Source organism: Sarcophilus harrisii, chromosome 5, assembly GCF_902635505.1.
Source record: "Sarcophilus harrisii chromosome 5, mSarHar1.11, whole genome shotgun sequence".
Classification (NCBI taxonomy): domain Eukaryota; kingdom Metazoa; phylum Chordata; class Mammalia; order Dasyuromorphia; family Dasyuridae; genus Sarcophilus; species Sarcophilus harrisii.
This window is the reverse complement of record NC_045430.1, coordinates 230,689,532-230,705,237: the sequence shown is the minus strand read 5'-3', so window position 1 is coordinate 230,705,237 and position 15,706 is coordinate 230,689,532. Positions and strand designations below refer to the sequence as shown.

The 15,706-nt window shown below is 33.8% G+C and overlaps 1 protein-coding gene across 1 annotated transcript in view; it reads left to right on the top strand.

The window, feature by feature from the left end:
* The window catches only part of OTUD1 (OTU deubiquitinase 1), a 153,936-nt gene that overhangs the window by 114,570 nt on the left and 23,660 nt on the right, over positions 1-15,706 (top strand). The window lies entirely within an intron of this gene.

Sequence of the window (15,706 nt, the reverse complement as noted above, 5' to 3'; positions counted from 1 at the left end):
GGCAGTTTCAGTTAACTTTGCTCCCATATAGATTGATCAAAGGCCCAGCTCTGGGCTCTTTGGGCAAAGAGGGCATAAATTTGGCTCTAAGACTCTGGCAGTGAGCCCCTAAATTCCCAGAAAACTTCTTTGCTCATTTTTATTTCCTTGCTGGAAGCTTTTATTATTTTAATCTTCCTATAAACTGATTTTTAACCCCAGTAGGAACTGGGGGTCCTACAAATTTGGATTTGCTTTTATTTGAAGGAATGTTTATTTGAGGGAATCTGAGTGATTCATTGTAAGAGATGCAGAATTGCAGCTGGCTTTCCTTGAGCTGATCCTCAGTATCAGTTCTTTGGAGACTATATTATTTCATGTCTTGCAGGCATGCTCCAGCACTTGAAGTATATTGGTCTTAAGAAGATGGTTCTTTGTTTCAGGGAGAATCTTGGAGTCTTTAAAATAACTTGTGAGTTTCCCTAAAGAAATCCACTCCATTCTTGTGTTCAGTTCAGTCTATTTACCGTGTCTGTCCAAGATACAGACTGATAGATGAGTTCCACAGGTTATCCATTAAACCCCATACTGTAGTCTACAGAGTCACAGGCTTTATTCATCCCCTTAATTTTTCCTTTGTGTCTAGTTAAACCAGTCTCTTGTAAGTAATTATGAATCTCATTTAGGAGTATCTGCAGTGTTTTGGGGCTCAACTCAGTACAATGCCTTCCACATACAGAAACATCTGGAAGAATTCATGATTTATAGGTAATCTTTCCCAGCCTGGCTTCTCTGCTGACTTACACCCATAATAGTGGCAAATTTTACTTCGGTGAGAATATACCTCTTTATTTATCTTCTTCCTGACAATAAGAAAAGTGCCACTAAACAAGATTTTCCGTTGTTTTTTCATTCATGGAATATTATATAGTTTGGGACATATATATGTTGGATTAGAGCAATTAAGATGGCATTTTGCTCTTCTGAATAAAATCCTTTTTTGTTATCAACAAATAATAAGTACAATGGAATCCTGTATTTTTCAGTCAATTTTATGATAGTAAAGATGTGCTTTATGGTAGAATATCACTGGCAAAAGCTTGTCTTTTGCTATCCAATGCCCATAACAAAAATACCTTTAGTATGTTTATAGATTATTCTCATAAAAATTCTAATAAATGGGCTATGTTGCTCTTATTGTGATTATCTTGTTCATTGTTTTATAGTTATAATATAAACTCTGAGATTTTTTTCCCTTATCTTTCTCCTTCAGCTTTCTTGAGAACTAGTCTCAATGCTGGCAGAATTGTTTTACTTCCCTCAACATGAATCTTCCCTTCTTTGTGTATGTTTACTTCGAGTACGAGTGTTTTTCCCCACATTTGCTTCCCTGTCTGTGTATCATTTCCACTTTTCTATCAGCACAACCTGATGTAAAAGTCCAAATGTTGTAGCTTTACTGGTAAATTTAAAAAAAAAATCACATCACATATCTATGAAGAACTTTGCCCTCTGAGTTCCTGTTTGAGGTCTCTCACAGAACTTTAAACTTTTGTTTTATTTCTTTTTCATTGCTTCTCATTGTTTTATGAAGTCATACAGCTCACAATCTTCCACCATACTTCTCCATAATAATCCTAATCCTAACCCTAATTCTAAGAGGGAAAACAGTGTTCCTGGTGCTGGTCAAAATGTTTTACAAATGAGTTTATATTATGAACCAATCTTTCAGTTCATTGCCATGTTTTGATTAATTTTTTTTTTTCTCTATCATGATTCTACAGTGGAAGATGACTCTTCCCCTGCAGTTCCCTCTTCTGGAGAGTTTTTCTTAGAACCTCCATTTCTATCTGTGCTTACTCCATTAGATTTCATTTTTGAATCCTTGGACTTTATTCTCCATTATTCCTCTATATAGGAATCTTCTCTCTTTTTTTCTCTCACCTCCTTTCTTTTTCTTTTCCTTCCATTTTCTGTCTGTGCTCATTAGCATGAAAGTTCTGTGAGGATAGGAACTATCTTTCTTTTTGCTTATATGTGTATTTTCAGTACTTAAGAGAGTCCTGGCTCATAGTAAGCACTTAATAAATGTTTGTTGATCTTGACTTTTCTGCTGGCAATTAATTAAAATATTTGATGACTAAGGCAGTATTTAAATTATTTGGTTTTTTCAGTGAGGCAACTAATTTATATTGCCTAAATATCTATACAAATTGCTATAATTTGTGTTGGTATTCTTCTCTTCATGCATTACCTTTGGGGGGAAGGAGAACAAAATCTGATTTAAATAGGTTAGATTAGAATTACTTTCACTAAACACTAAACACTAAAACATATATTTTCCTTATTTTTATTATTTTGACTTTTTCTCTAACAAATTGATAGTTTGACTATATATAAGCTGTTGATTCAAGTATGACTCCTACATCAATAATGAATCATTTTCTGTCTGCTAAAATGTACCCAATTTATATTTATAATTTTTATGTTTTTATTCAGTATTTGCTACTAAGTACCTTGTGATTTTTTTTTGAAAGAAAGCAAGGCTCCTGTTAGCTTACATCTTTGGTCTCTGATTCTTTGCCCTTGAACCAATACATTTTCCACTGTCTTCATCTGTTCTTATCTTTGCATCAAACTCACCACAAAGTATATATTGATTTAGTTTGGAGGGTTTTAAAGAGTTCTTCATATAATTTCACTACTTCATATCCTCTGCAACAAATGTTGGCACAGACACTGCAATCATTTTCATGATGGCATTTTTGCTAATACATATCATGAATACTTCAATATAAGACGAACAAGTGTCCTATTCTATCCTTGAATGTATAGTAAAACCAATTTTGCCAACTGTTACTCGCCTCTTTCCAGAGAAATTCTATGAGTTGACTTCAATTTAGTTGCAACTTTCCTATTGTCTTAGGTTTCATTAATAGTGAGAATTATCAAAACCCTTTCAATTTAGTTACTCCAGTAGCATCTCTATTCATTGGTCATTGAACAAAAAGCTCACACTTAAGGTACAAACACCTAAGCTACTTTTCATAGTTTTTTTCAAAAACTGTGATTCTCAGCATCTTCTTATCCCCTTTTCTGGGCATGGATTTACAAAAAAAAAGTTCATCAGGCATTTAAAAACATTTTTCTAATTTAATAAAATTTTAAAAAATTAAATTAGTCTAAGAAATAAAGAAGAATGCATCTAAACTAACTCTTTTTGTGATCCTGATAACTAAACCAGGGAGAGAAAAAATAGAATGGAAAAATTATAGACCATCTCATAAATGAATATTAGTACCAACTGTATTAGACAAAATATTCTCAAAGTTGTTTATGAAGACAGGATATAAAAATAATTTTAACAATTTCTTGTAGAAATTTATCAAATGTCCTAATGAAGATAAAGAAAAAAAATTTTGTTAAATGTTTTCTATGTGCCAGACAATGTGCTAAGTAATGGAAATAGAAATACAAGCAAAAAGAAGACAGTTCCTGATTTCAAGGAACTTATATTCTAGTTGAGAAAACAACATTATAAGGGAACTGAAAAAAAGAGAACAAGAATGGGGAGAAGTACTAGGTTTAAAGTGGACTTGACTGATATAGGTGCTACCTCATAGAGAAATTGCAGGGAAGAACTCACTAATTGGAGAGGGAATTTATAGGAATGGAGCTGCTGCCAGCATGTAAAGGCCACTGAAGTGGAAGCAGAGAAATGGTCCAAGGAGGTCAGGCTTGATGAGACTAAATAAATGGGTAATGGAGAGAGCTAAAAAATAATCTTTAAAAATTCCTTAGTCAATGAATTCTTGATTTATTTGCTGAGAAGAGAGCCCTGTCAATCAAAGGTAAGACTACTTTATATCAGTAAAGTATTGTATTGTCTCATCTATATTGTATTATTTCATCTATAATACCTTATAAAGAATGATGGTAGATGATTTTGAATTGTACTGTATTGTAAACCAGTAAGAAACAGATAGATCTGAAACTTGAAGAATGGAATTGTTTCTAAGGTCCGGATCCTTCAACCTCTTGACAAAGTAGGGCTGGATAATCCTCTCTTTGGATGAGATCTGGAATTTTCTTGATTAAACTGATATGTTTCGCTCCAAGTTGGAGAGCTTTGTGTATTATCTCTGATAATCTCATCTGTATAACTTTTCTGATCTCTCTTTTCTTTCAGTTCAAATAATTTTATTTGCTATTTTCCACATGTAGTCTTTGTTGAGTTAGACTTTGATGGAAGAGTAATCAAGTCTTTGATATGTAGCTTGGAGCACCCCTTTTCCATTAAGGGCTAATGACCAGAATCTCAGCTTGAACCTAAAAATTATTTCCCCTTGCTTAATATTTAGGACAGATCTTATAAATATAATTCTAATCAAGCATTGTACTGATCAACTCTTAAATCTTTCAAAGTTGTTTGTCTTTACAAGGTTGCTACTTAGAAACTGTGTATTGCTACTTATGTCACTATGTTTCAGTTCATGCAAGTTTTCCTCAGTTTCCTTGAAATGACTCCTTTCATTATTTCTTAGAGTACTGTAATATTCAGTTACCTAATAAATTATAATTGCTTCAGTTATTCCTCAATTGTCACTACAAAAATAAGCTGCTAGAATTGTAGGTCCTTTTACTTTAGGAGTATATCCATCAAAATAGCTTTAATCTCCTTGGGTATACCCATTTGAAATGGTCTAGTAGAAGTATCACTGGCTCCAAAGACATACATAGTTTAGTGATTTAAAGGGCGTAGTTCTAAATTGCTTTCCAGACTGGCTGGGCTATTTCACAGCTGCACCACATTGTCAACATTTGTCATTTTACTTTTTTTTGTCATCTTTAACAATTCAATCCCATCTGTGTTCATTTTAGGATGTAAGTTCATTGAATAGAATTGTCTGGATTATTTCTTTAAATTTTTTCTTGATATCTTTTGTTTTTACATCAATTAAACTCACTCTAATGTCTCATCTTCCCTCACAAAGATTCATCCTCTATAAACAGGATTTTTTTGGAAGAAAAAGTGGAACTCCCCCAAATTAGCATAAGTTATCATTATATAAAAAATATTTGAAAGTATGAAATATTCTACACATATACACAGACCTGCCACCTCCACAAAGGTAGGAAAGGAGGTGTCTTTCTCATATTTATTCTTCAAGTCTTTGATTATCATTCTTCATAATTTAGCCACATAAAATGTTTAAATTACTATGTTTTTGTCCCTTCTTTTGCTCCCCTACTATTTTTAAATTTCTATTAAGTTAAATTAATTTTTAGAGATGGTCTGAAAAATGCCTTTCTTGCCTTTTATTTGTATCTGTATCCTGTTTCCAGTTTCATTTTCTGTATCCAGTTTCTGTTTCCAGTTTCATTTTCATCATGTTATATCTTAGACAAAATTATTATCTATCACTTTGTTTGTTTTACTGGGATGTTATATTTATTTTATTTTTGAGTCATTTTTCAATCCTGTCCAACCCTTCATGACTCTATTGGGATATTCTTGACAAAGATATTGGAGTAGTTTGCTATTTCCTTCTCTGGATTCATTTACATATGTAGAGACTAAGGCAAAAAAAGTTACATTATTTGCTCAGGGTCACACAGCTAATAAGTATATGAGGCTAGATTTGAATTCGGGTCTTTTTAGTTTCAGGTCCAGTACTCCATCCACTGTCCTATTTAGCTGCCCTTGTATTTGAAATAGCATCAGTGAAAAAGCCGTTGGTGAGGACTTTCTATGTATTCAGCATTGTGTTGGATACTGGATACAAAAGGAATATTATGTGATTCATGCTGTCATAGAGCTTGCTATCTAGGTGGGGAGTCAAGATACAGACAACAAATAAACCCACATTGTGAGACAATGTACAATGACTAGATACTACACTGTGTGATCCATTCTTGTACTCTCTAAAGAATGCATTCTTTGGAAAAGTGGTAGAAAACAAAATGATAAATTTAAAATCTATTTTCTCATGGAAACAATTGTAGTACCATTGATAGATAAAGATGGGATATTTTTGTATGGTTGAGGACAGAGAGACTTTCTTTAGTTTTATATTTTGGTATGAAGTGACAGTCTTCCAAGTGAACATTTCTAATAACCATTTGGATATATAAAGGGCAGAAATCTTGATGAAAGGATAAAATTGAAAATAAAGATCTGGGAGTCATTGGCTTTATGGTTGAGATTTGAGCTCATGAGAAAGAATGAACTTTAGAAGAAAGGAATGGAAAAAGAAAAGAAGACTGAGGGAGGACAAGTTTTAGCATGCACCCCAGTTTGGGGCTTATATAACATAGCATTGTTATTTATAAAAATTACATCTATAACTTAGAGAAAAAAAGCACTGCCCAACAGCACACAATTCCATTTTTTTTTATTCTTTGATTTCTTTAAGCAGTCTTTGCAAAGTCTCTAAACATTATATATATCTATATCTATCTATATATATATATAGATAGATAGATATAGATATATTTCCCCCCCCCCAGGGCAATTGGGGTTAAGTGACTTGCCCAGGGTCACACAGCCAGGAAGTGTTGTCTGAGGTCGAATTTGAACTCAGGATCTCCTGACTTCAGAGCTGGTGCTCCATCCATTACGTCACCTAGTTGCCCCATTATATATATTTTTACATAATTATTTTTTCATTTTTGTTCATTTATTGGTTGTCTCCCAGAAAAATGTAAACTCTTTGAGAGCAGAGATTGTTTCCCTTTTTAGTTTTTATGTTCCCAACATATAGTAAATTTTGCACATGATAGGCACTAAATCATAAATATTTGTTGAACTGAAGTTGCTCTATATTTAAGATCTTGTGTGTGTTTGTGTGTGTGTTTTCAGTAGTTCAATTGTGTCCAACTTGTCTTGATCCTATAGAACACACTCTACCAGACCCTTCTATCCTACTCTGACTCTTGAAGTCTGTCCAAATGATGTTCATTGTTTCCATGACATTATCTGTACATCTCATCCTCGGCCATCCTTTTTTCCTATACTAGAAAAGCTATATCTTTGACTCTATGGACTTTTGTTGGCAAGATGATGTCTCTGTTTTTTAGTATGCTGTCCATATTTGCCATAGATTCCCTTCCAAGGAGCAAGCATCTTTTAATTTCATGGCTACAGTTGCCATCTGTGGTGATCTTTGAGCCCAAGAATATAAAATCTGACATTACTTCCATGTATTCTCCCTCTGTTTTCCATGGAGTGATAGGACCAGTTGCCAAGATCTTCATTTTCTGGCCTCATGCTTTAAGCCAAATTTTATACTTTCCTCTTTCACTCTTATCAAGAGGCTTCTTAATTTTTCCTTCACTTTCTGCTACCACAGTAGTATTATCTGCATATCCAAAATTCTTGATATTTCTCCAAACAATCTTAATTCTGGCTTTTGATTTATCCAGCCTAGTATCTCATATGATGTACTGTGCATATAAGTTAAATAAATAAGGTGACAACCTACAGAGTTGTACTCCTTTTCCAATTTCCAATTGGTTGTTCCACATTCATTTTAATTGTTGCTTCTTGGACTGTATACTGCATTTAATAATGAATAATTATTAAGACTTTTGGAACTGTGTATATGCATATAAATATATATATATATAAATATACATAAATGTATTATATTGTGCATATATACATAAACACATACCTAAATATATATAGACATAATCAGTATGTATCTATATATAGATATACTCTGTATATAGATAGATATCTATAAGCACATAGATAAAATTACATGTGAAACTCATGATAGCCCTGTGAAAGACTTTCTACGTTGTATATGCTAAACAGCAACTAGGACAATGTAGTTGGATCACTGAATGCATAAGAGGAAGAACTTTGAATGCCATATGAGGAATTTTATATGTGACCCTGGAAGTAATTAAGAGCCACTGGAGATCATTGAATGGGGGCTGACATGCTCACATGTATGCTTTCAGAAAATTACTTTGAGTTGGAGGTAGAGCCAAAGCCAAGATGGCAGAGTAAAGGCAGGAACTTTGCCCAGCCTCTTTCCAAAACTACTCCAACTTTTTAAAAATAATGGCTTTCAACAAATTATAGAGAACACCCAAAAAGAAGTAGAACATTTTTGAGCTGAAGGCAACTTAGAAGTTCATTAGAAATGGTCTGTGACACTTAACACCGTATACCAAGATAAGATCAAAATGGGTCCATGATTTAGACATAAAGAACGAGATTATAAATAAATTGGAGGAACATAGGATAGTTTATCTATCAGACTTGTGGAGGAGGAAGAAATTTATGACCAAAGACGAACTAGAGATCATTATTGATCACAAAATATAAAATGTTGATTACATCAAATTAAAAAGCTTCTGTACAAACAAAACTAATGCAGACAAGATTAGAAGGGAAGCAACAAACTGGGAAAACATCTTCACAGTTAAAGGTTCTGATAAAGGCCTCATTTCCAAAATATATAGAGAACTGACTCTAATTTATAAGAAACCAAACCATTCTCCACTTGACAAATGGTCAAAGGATATGAACAGACAATTTTCAGATGATGAAATTGAAACTATTACCACTCATATGAAAGAGTGTTCCAAATCACTACTGATCAGAAAAATGCAAATTAAGACAACTCTGAGATACCACTACACATCTGTCAGATTAACTAAGATGACAGGAAAAAATAATAATGATTGTTGGAGGGAATGCAGGAAAACTGGGACACTGATACATTGTTGGTGGAGCTGTGAACGAATCCAACCATTTTGGAGAGCAATCTGGAGTTATGCCCAAAAAGTTATCAAACTGTGCATACCCTTTGATCCAGCAGTGCTACTACTGGGTTTATACCCCAAGGAGATACTAAAGAAGGGAAAGGGACCAGTATGTGCCAAAATGTTTGTGGGCAGCCCTGTTTGTGGTGTCTAGAAACTGGAAAATGAATGGATGCCCATAAGTTGGAGAATGGTTGGGTAAATTGTGGTATATGAATGTTATAGAATATTATTGTTCTGTAAGAAATGACCAGCAGGATGAATACAGAGAGGCTTGGAGAGACTTACATGAACTGATGCTAAGTGAAATGAGCAGAACCAAGAGATCATTATATACGTCAACAACAATACTGTATGAAGATGCATTCTGATGGAAGTGGATTTCTTTGACAAAGAGACCTAATTCAGTTTCAATTGATCAATGATGGACAGAAGCAGCTACACCCAAAGAAAAAAAAAACACTGGGAAATGAACGTAAACTGTTTGCATTTTTGTTTTTCTTCCCGGGTTATTTTTACCTTCTGAATCCAATTCTCCCTATGCGACAAGAAAACTGTTTGGTTCTGCACACATATATTGTATCTAGGATATACTACGACATATTCAACATATATGACTGCTTGCCATCTAGGGGAGGGGGTGGAGGGTGGGAGGGAAATTGGAACAGAAGTGAGTGCAAGGGATAATGTTGTAAAAAAATTACCCTGGCATGGATTCTGTCAATAAAAAGTTATAATTTAAAAAAAAAAAAAAGGAACTTAAAAAAAAGAAGAAGAAGAAATGGTCTATGACACCAGGGTGAAAAGCCAACAATCAGTCCTGATGCAGGGAGCACCAGCACAGCACAGCCCCCGTCCCAGTCCTGGACTGGTCCCAGAGTTAGCCCCAGCCCTGACCTCTGCATTAATAGCAGGACTGGAAGCTTCCAGACCTCTCAGCCCAGAGACATCAAAGAGGATTTGGAAGATCAGCAGGAAAGGTCTGTGGAACCAGGGTGGGAGCCCAGCCCACAATCCCAGTACAGCCCATTACAGGGCAGCTCTAGCCCCATTGTCAGCAGAGCAAGACGGTTCCTTTAGCACACTAGATCCTACAGCTACAGTGGAACCAAGCCACTCCTAACAACTCCAAGGCAGAAATGAGGCCTTGTATCCTGTCTCTAGAAGCATCTCTGAAAACAGCTGCACAAAATTATCAAAACTTGGGACAGTACATCCTTCCCCCTGGTAACAGAGTCCTACTTTAACAAAGAGTTGAAAGCCAAGTAATAGGCTAGGAAAATGAGCAAATAACAGAAAACGTTTTTGACCATAGAATGTTATTATGGTGACAAGGAAGATCAAAACACTCACTCAGAAAAAGATAACAAATACCCAATAAGAATGGAAACTCAGGCCACAGAAAAGCTTAGAAGGAATTCTGAAGATCAGTGAGGAGAAGTAGACGAAAAATTAGAGAAAGAATTGAGAGTGGTGCAAAAGGAAATACAAAAAACCAATGATAAGAAGAATACTTTAAAAAGGATAATTTGCCCAATGGGAAAGGAGGTACAAAAGCTCACTGAGGAAAATAATTCCTTAAAAATTAGAATTGAGCAAATAGAAGCTAATGACTTCATGACATTAAAGCAAAACCAAAAATGTAAAAAAATAGAAAAAATGTGAAATATCTTGTTGGAAAAAAAACTGACTTGGAAAATAGATCCAGGAGAGAGAATTTAAAAATTATTGGTCTATCTGAAAGTCGTGATAAAAAAAATAAAAATGGAAAGAATCCACAAATCACCTCCTGAAAGAGATCCCAAAATGAAAACTCCCAGAAATATTATAGTCAAATTCTAGAACTCCCAAGTCAAGGAGAAAATATTGCAATCATTCAGAAATTGGCAGTGAATGGAGATAGACTGAAGTAGGGAGAGAACAAGATTTGGCAACAGAGGAGATACATTAAAAAAGAGAAGACAGTCTCTCTCTCTTTTTCTCTCTCTCTTTCTCTCAGTGTGTGTGTGTGTGTGTGTGTGTGTGTGTGTATTGCCTTGCCAGAAATATAAACATAAATAAATACATATATATATATATATATATAAATACATACACACAGAGACATATATATGTGTGTGTGTGTGTGTGTGTGTATGTGTATATATATATATAAATGTGTGTGTGTGTATTTATTTATGTTTATATTTCTGGCAAGGCAATAGGGGTAAACTGACTTGCCCAGGGTCACAAAGCTAGTAAATGTTAAATGTCAAAGGCTGGATTTGAACTCAGGTGCTCCTGAGTGTATACTCTATTCTCTGTACCATCTAGTTGCCCCTTGTCCTTCTTTCTCAAAGAGAATCAGTGAACTCATAGGCTGATATCTTGACCTACTCCTGAATTGTATTTAAGTGAGGTAGAGTTGTGCAAAGTCCTCAAACTTGTGGCAAGACAAAAATCAAGATAACTTTTGATGGCCCTGGATGTAATGAGTGACCTTGACCTTTTTAAATTAAGGTCTTTCCCAAGTCTCAGTTTGTCTGAGGCAACACACACTCAGTGATTTCCAGATTTGCTGGCATATTGAGTGTAGCACTTTAAGAGCTTCATCTTTTAAGAATTTAAATAGCTCATCTGGAATTCCATCACCTTATTGTTAGCAATGCTTCTGAAGGCTCATTTGACTTCATTCTCCTGAACTAATAAAGGTTTAATACTGAGATGACAGAATGAGTGTTTCTGAGTTTCACACTGAGTTCTGATAGATGTCATGATGAATATGTGTGGCCAGACATATTTTCCACATTTTCTTGAGAGAAATGCAGTGTTTGTTGATGGAGTTGTGAACGAATCCAACCATTCTGGAGAGCAATTTGGAACTATGCTCAAAAAGTTATCAAACTGTGCATACCCTTTGATCCAGCAGTGTTTCTACTGGGCTTATACCCCAAAGAGATCATAAAGAAGGGAAAGGGACCTGTATGTGCATGAATGTTTGTGGCAGCCCTCTTTGTAGTGGCTAGAAACTGGAAACTGAGTGGATGCCCATCAATTGGGGAATGACTGAATAAATTGCGGTATATGAATATTGTGGAATATTATTGTTCTGTAAGAAATGATCAACAGGATGATTTCAGAAAGGCCTGGAGAGACTTACACGAACTGATGCTGAGTGAAATGAGCAGGACCAGGAGATCATTATATACTTCAACAACGATACTATATGATGACCAGTTCTGATGGACCTGGCCATCCTCAGCAAGGAGATCAACCAAATCATTTCCAATGGAGCAGTAATGAACTGAACCAGCTATGCCCAGAGAAAGAACTCTGGTAATGACTAAAAACCATTACATTGAATTCCCAATCCCTATATTTATGCCCACCTGCATTTTTGATTTCCTTCACAAGCTAATTGTACAATATTTCAGAGTCTGATTCTTTTTGTCCAGCAAAATAATAGTTTGGTCATGTATACTTATTGTGTATCTAATTTATATTTTAATATATTTAACATCTAATGGTCATCCTGCCATCTGGGGGAGGGGGGGGGGGTAAGAGGTGAAAAATTGGAACAAGAGGTTTGGCAATTGTTAATACTGTAAAGTTACTCATACATATAACCTGTAAATAAAAGGCTATTAAATAAAAAATAAAATAAAATAAAATAAAAAAATAAAAAAGAGAGAAATGCAGTGGGGAAGCTCTTAAGCGATAATATTTTTTTTATTTAAAGTTTTATTGATGCCCTTTTTTAATATCACAGATCATTTGGGGATATGTTCTCTTCCCCCCTACACACACACACATAAAATTCACTCTTATTAAAATATATATGTAACATACAATGTAATATAAACATATATATTCATGTATATAAAGATATAGATACAGATAGTTAAACAAAAGCAAAGGGCAGAACAATAACATTTAATAGTGTACATAACATTTATCACATAGGATAGGGGAGGAATGCCTCCTCCCCATCCCAATTCTGTACCAAGAAGAGGGAAGTATATTTCAATATGTATACTCTGGAATCAATCTTGATTATTGCCTTTAATCTGAATTCAAATGTCTTTTATTGTTTTGTGTTTTGTTTTAAATTTGCATTATTATTATCATGTATACAGCTAGGTCCTAGTTAGGGAGAACAATGAATCCTTTGAAGTGGTCACATTATTTGAATTGAAATTTCAGTTATATGTAAATTGGTTCCATTCCCATAGAAATAGTCAATTAAATTTTTTACAGTAAGATTTTATCTATTTATTAACATACCAAAGAATAAGAAAATGCATTTCTGATTTAGGTATACTACATAGTAATAGAGTAGCCATAGAGAACAAGATTTTTAAAGTACTATTATACCTGAAGATAAGCCTATGTTGACAATGTAATAAAAGCATTTTTATTGTTATTTTAAAACATTTTAGCAGTGTAGATTCAATTGTATTCTCTTTCTTTAAAGCTCCATCCACATCTTTATGAATTTGTATGCTCATATTCTCACATTATCCAAAATCATGAATGTTTTAAATATAACATTATTATCCTTGTAATATCTTTCAATATCTGGACTAAAATAACTTGAAAACTAGTCTTTGAAAGTAGCTTTGTTCACCTCTGCTTTTTTATTTGACCACTTAAGAACTGGCAATAATCTATGATTGTGTAGCCTTTTAGAATGCCAGGATTTTAATTCCAATAGATAAGCATTGGTTTTGTTTTAAAAATCCCTTTGTGTATTAAGTAATTCTTAGGCACTTTCAATGCAAGTTGATTTTTTTTTTATTAGAAATATAAGTTCTAAAAGGCATTCTTTCCCAGAATAAGCCTCTTTTATCCATATTAGAACTTTACCCATTAGTAACTCTGCCATTTGTTATTTTCTTCAAAATATCAAGATATTCAGCTGCTGCATCCTCAGATGCACTGTCCACTTCTTTGGGACTTCAAGCAATTGAACTTGATTTCCAAAGCCAACACATTCGGTAAAAACTTCACCATTCATTTCTATTTGCTTTCACTGCCTTAAATATACTTGAAGCTTTTGTCTGAATGGATGCTCTGCAACAAGAAAGGCGTTTTTCTTTGCAGTCTTCAACTGCATACAGCTAAAGGATGCTGCTCCATTACTATCATTGTAACATTTCTATTCCTTGTAGTTTTTTGCAAATCACAAAAAAGCTGATGCAACTTTGCCTTTTACTTTTATTTCATCTGTATATTTTATATTCAATAATCTAAATTCAAGCTCTGCAACATTCTGTTGTATTTTAGAATTATTCAGACCATATTTGTGCCATTCAATTATATACATTTTTTCTACTATAATAATAATTATAAAAATTTTGTAGGGGGGATGATATTATTTCTGTCTGAAATCTTCCTTTTGTTTATTTTCTTAAGGGTGCTAAGAAAATGAACACAAACTGTTCATTGCATATAGCATATCACATCCACATATGATGATAGGCAAATGCAGACTGATGAAAAAAAAATCTTATCTAGTTTTCATCCATCTCATTAACTGAATTTTTGATTATATTAAAAGAAACCTGGTATCATTTTATTATTAGCATTGAGTCAGATTTTGTATTTTTCAAATCAACTATATTGCTCTCTTGATTTTGCTTTTTTTCTCTTTGTCAGCTTATTCAGACTTCCTCTTGTTTCTCTAGATTCCTCTTGTTCATTGTTTTATTCACTACAAAAATTCACTGAGCTCAATCTGGTCCTCTATCCCCCAATAAATGGGAACTGATTTTGTTTTCAGCTTCTTTTTTTTTAATCACAAAAAGTGAAGTAAGAATATTTTGATATCTATGTGATCTTTCTGTCACTGATTTCCTTGAGATACCTGTCCAGGAGTGGATTTTACCTAAGGAAACAGATATGAACAGTTAAGGTTTTTCTGTTGTTTGTTTGTTTTTTGCTTTAATACCCAGTATTTTTTAGAACATTTGGAAGAATTTTTCCTTAATAACCAATCAGCAGTCAGGCTTGGGTAGTTTAGAAGTAGCCATTTATATATAGTCTGGGGGACAGGGTGTTTTGGGTTAATTGAATTTTCTAATTGATTTAGGAGGATCAGTTGAATATAATAAGGTCCTAGAGGGCATGAATTGTTCTATTTTTGTCTTCATATCCCCAGCATCTTTAGCTTGGGTTATTAAATACTCCACAAATGTTGACTTGAATTATCTGGAAAAATAACTTTTCATTTCAAAATTTGTTTTTGAAAATCTAATTCTAAAATGCATCAGTGTATTTTTCTGCTTTAATAATTATGGTAAAATAACCCAAATTAGATAATGAGAGTAAAGTAACCATAATCTATTCATCCTTTCATGATGAAAAATTTTGTGGTTCCTCGAGTGTCATAATTTTGAACATTAATTTCTACTGTAAGGTAGATAGAGATGAACAAAGGAAAGTTAATCAGTTAGCTAGTATTTAAAAAGTGCTGGATATTCAAAGAAAGGAAAAATATAGTCCCTATTCTCGAGGAACTCACTTTTTTTTGAGACAAGTTCAAGGCAATGAGGTGATGGAGTAGATAATACACCTGCTCTGGAATCAAGAGGACCTGAGTTCAAACCTAGTCTCAGATATTAGCTGTGTGACCCTGAATGAGCCATTATCTATGATTCCCTCCAAAGAAAATGAAAGAAAGAAAAGAAACTTGAATTCAAGATGTGTGATCAAGGAAAGTTGCTTAATCTATCTACAAGTTTACTTTCTGATCAGTTAAAAAAATAGTACTTGTGATTAATTATTTCACAGGGATGTTCTGGGAATTTAATGAAATAATGACAATCTAAGATTGATTATCTCTAACATATCCTGAATATCTTGATATGTACATAGCTGTTTGCATATTGTGTTAAATTACAAGTTCCTTCAAATAGAGAGTGTGTTTTTCCTTTCTTCAAATCTCCAGTTTTTAGTAAAATTCCTG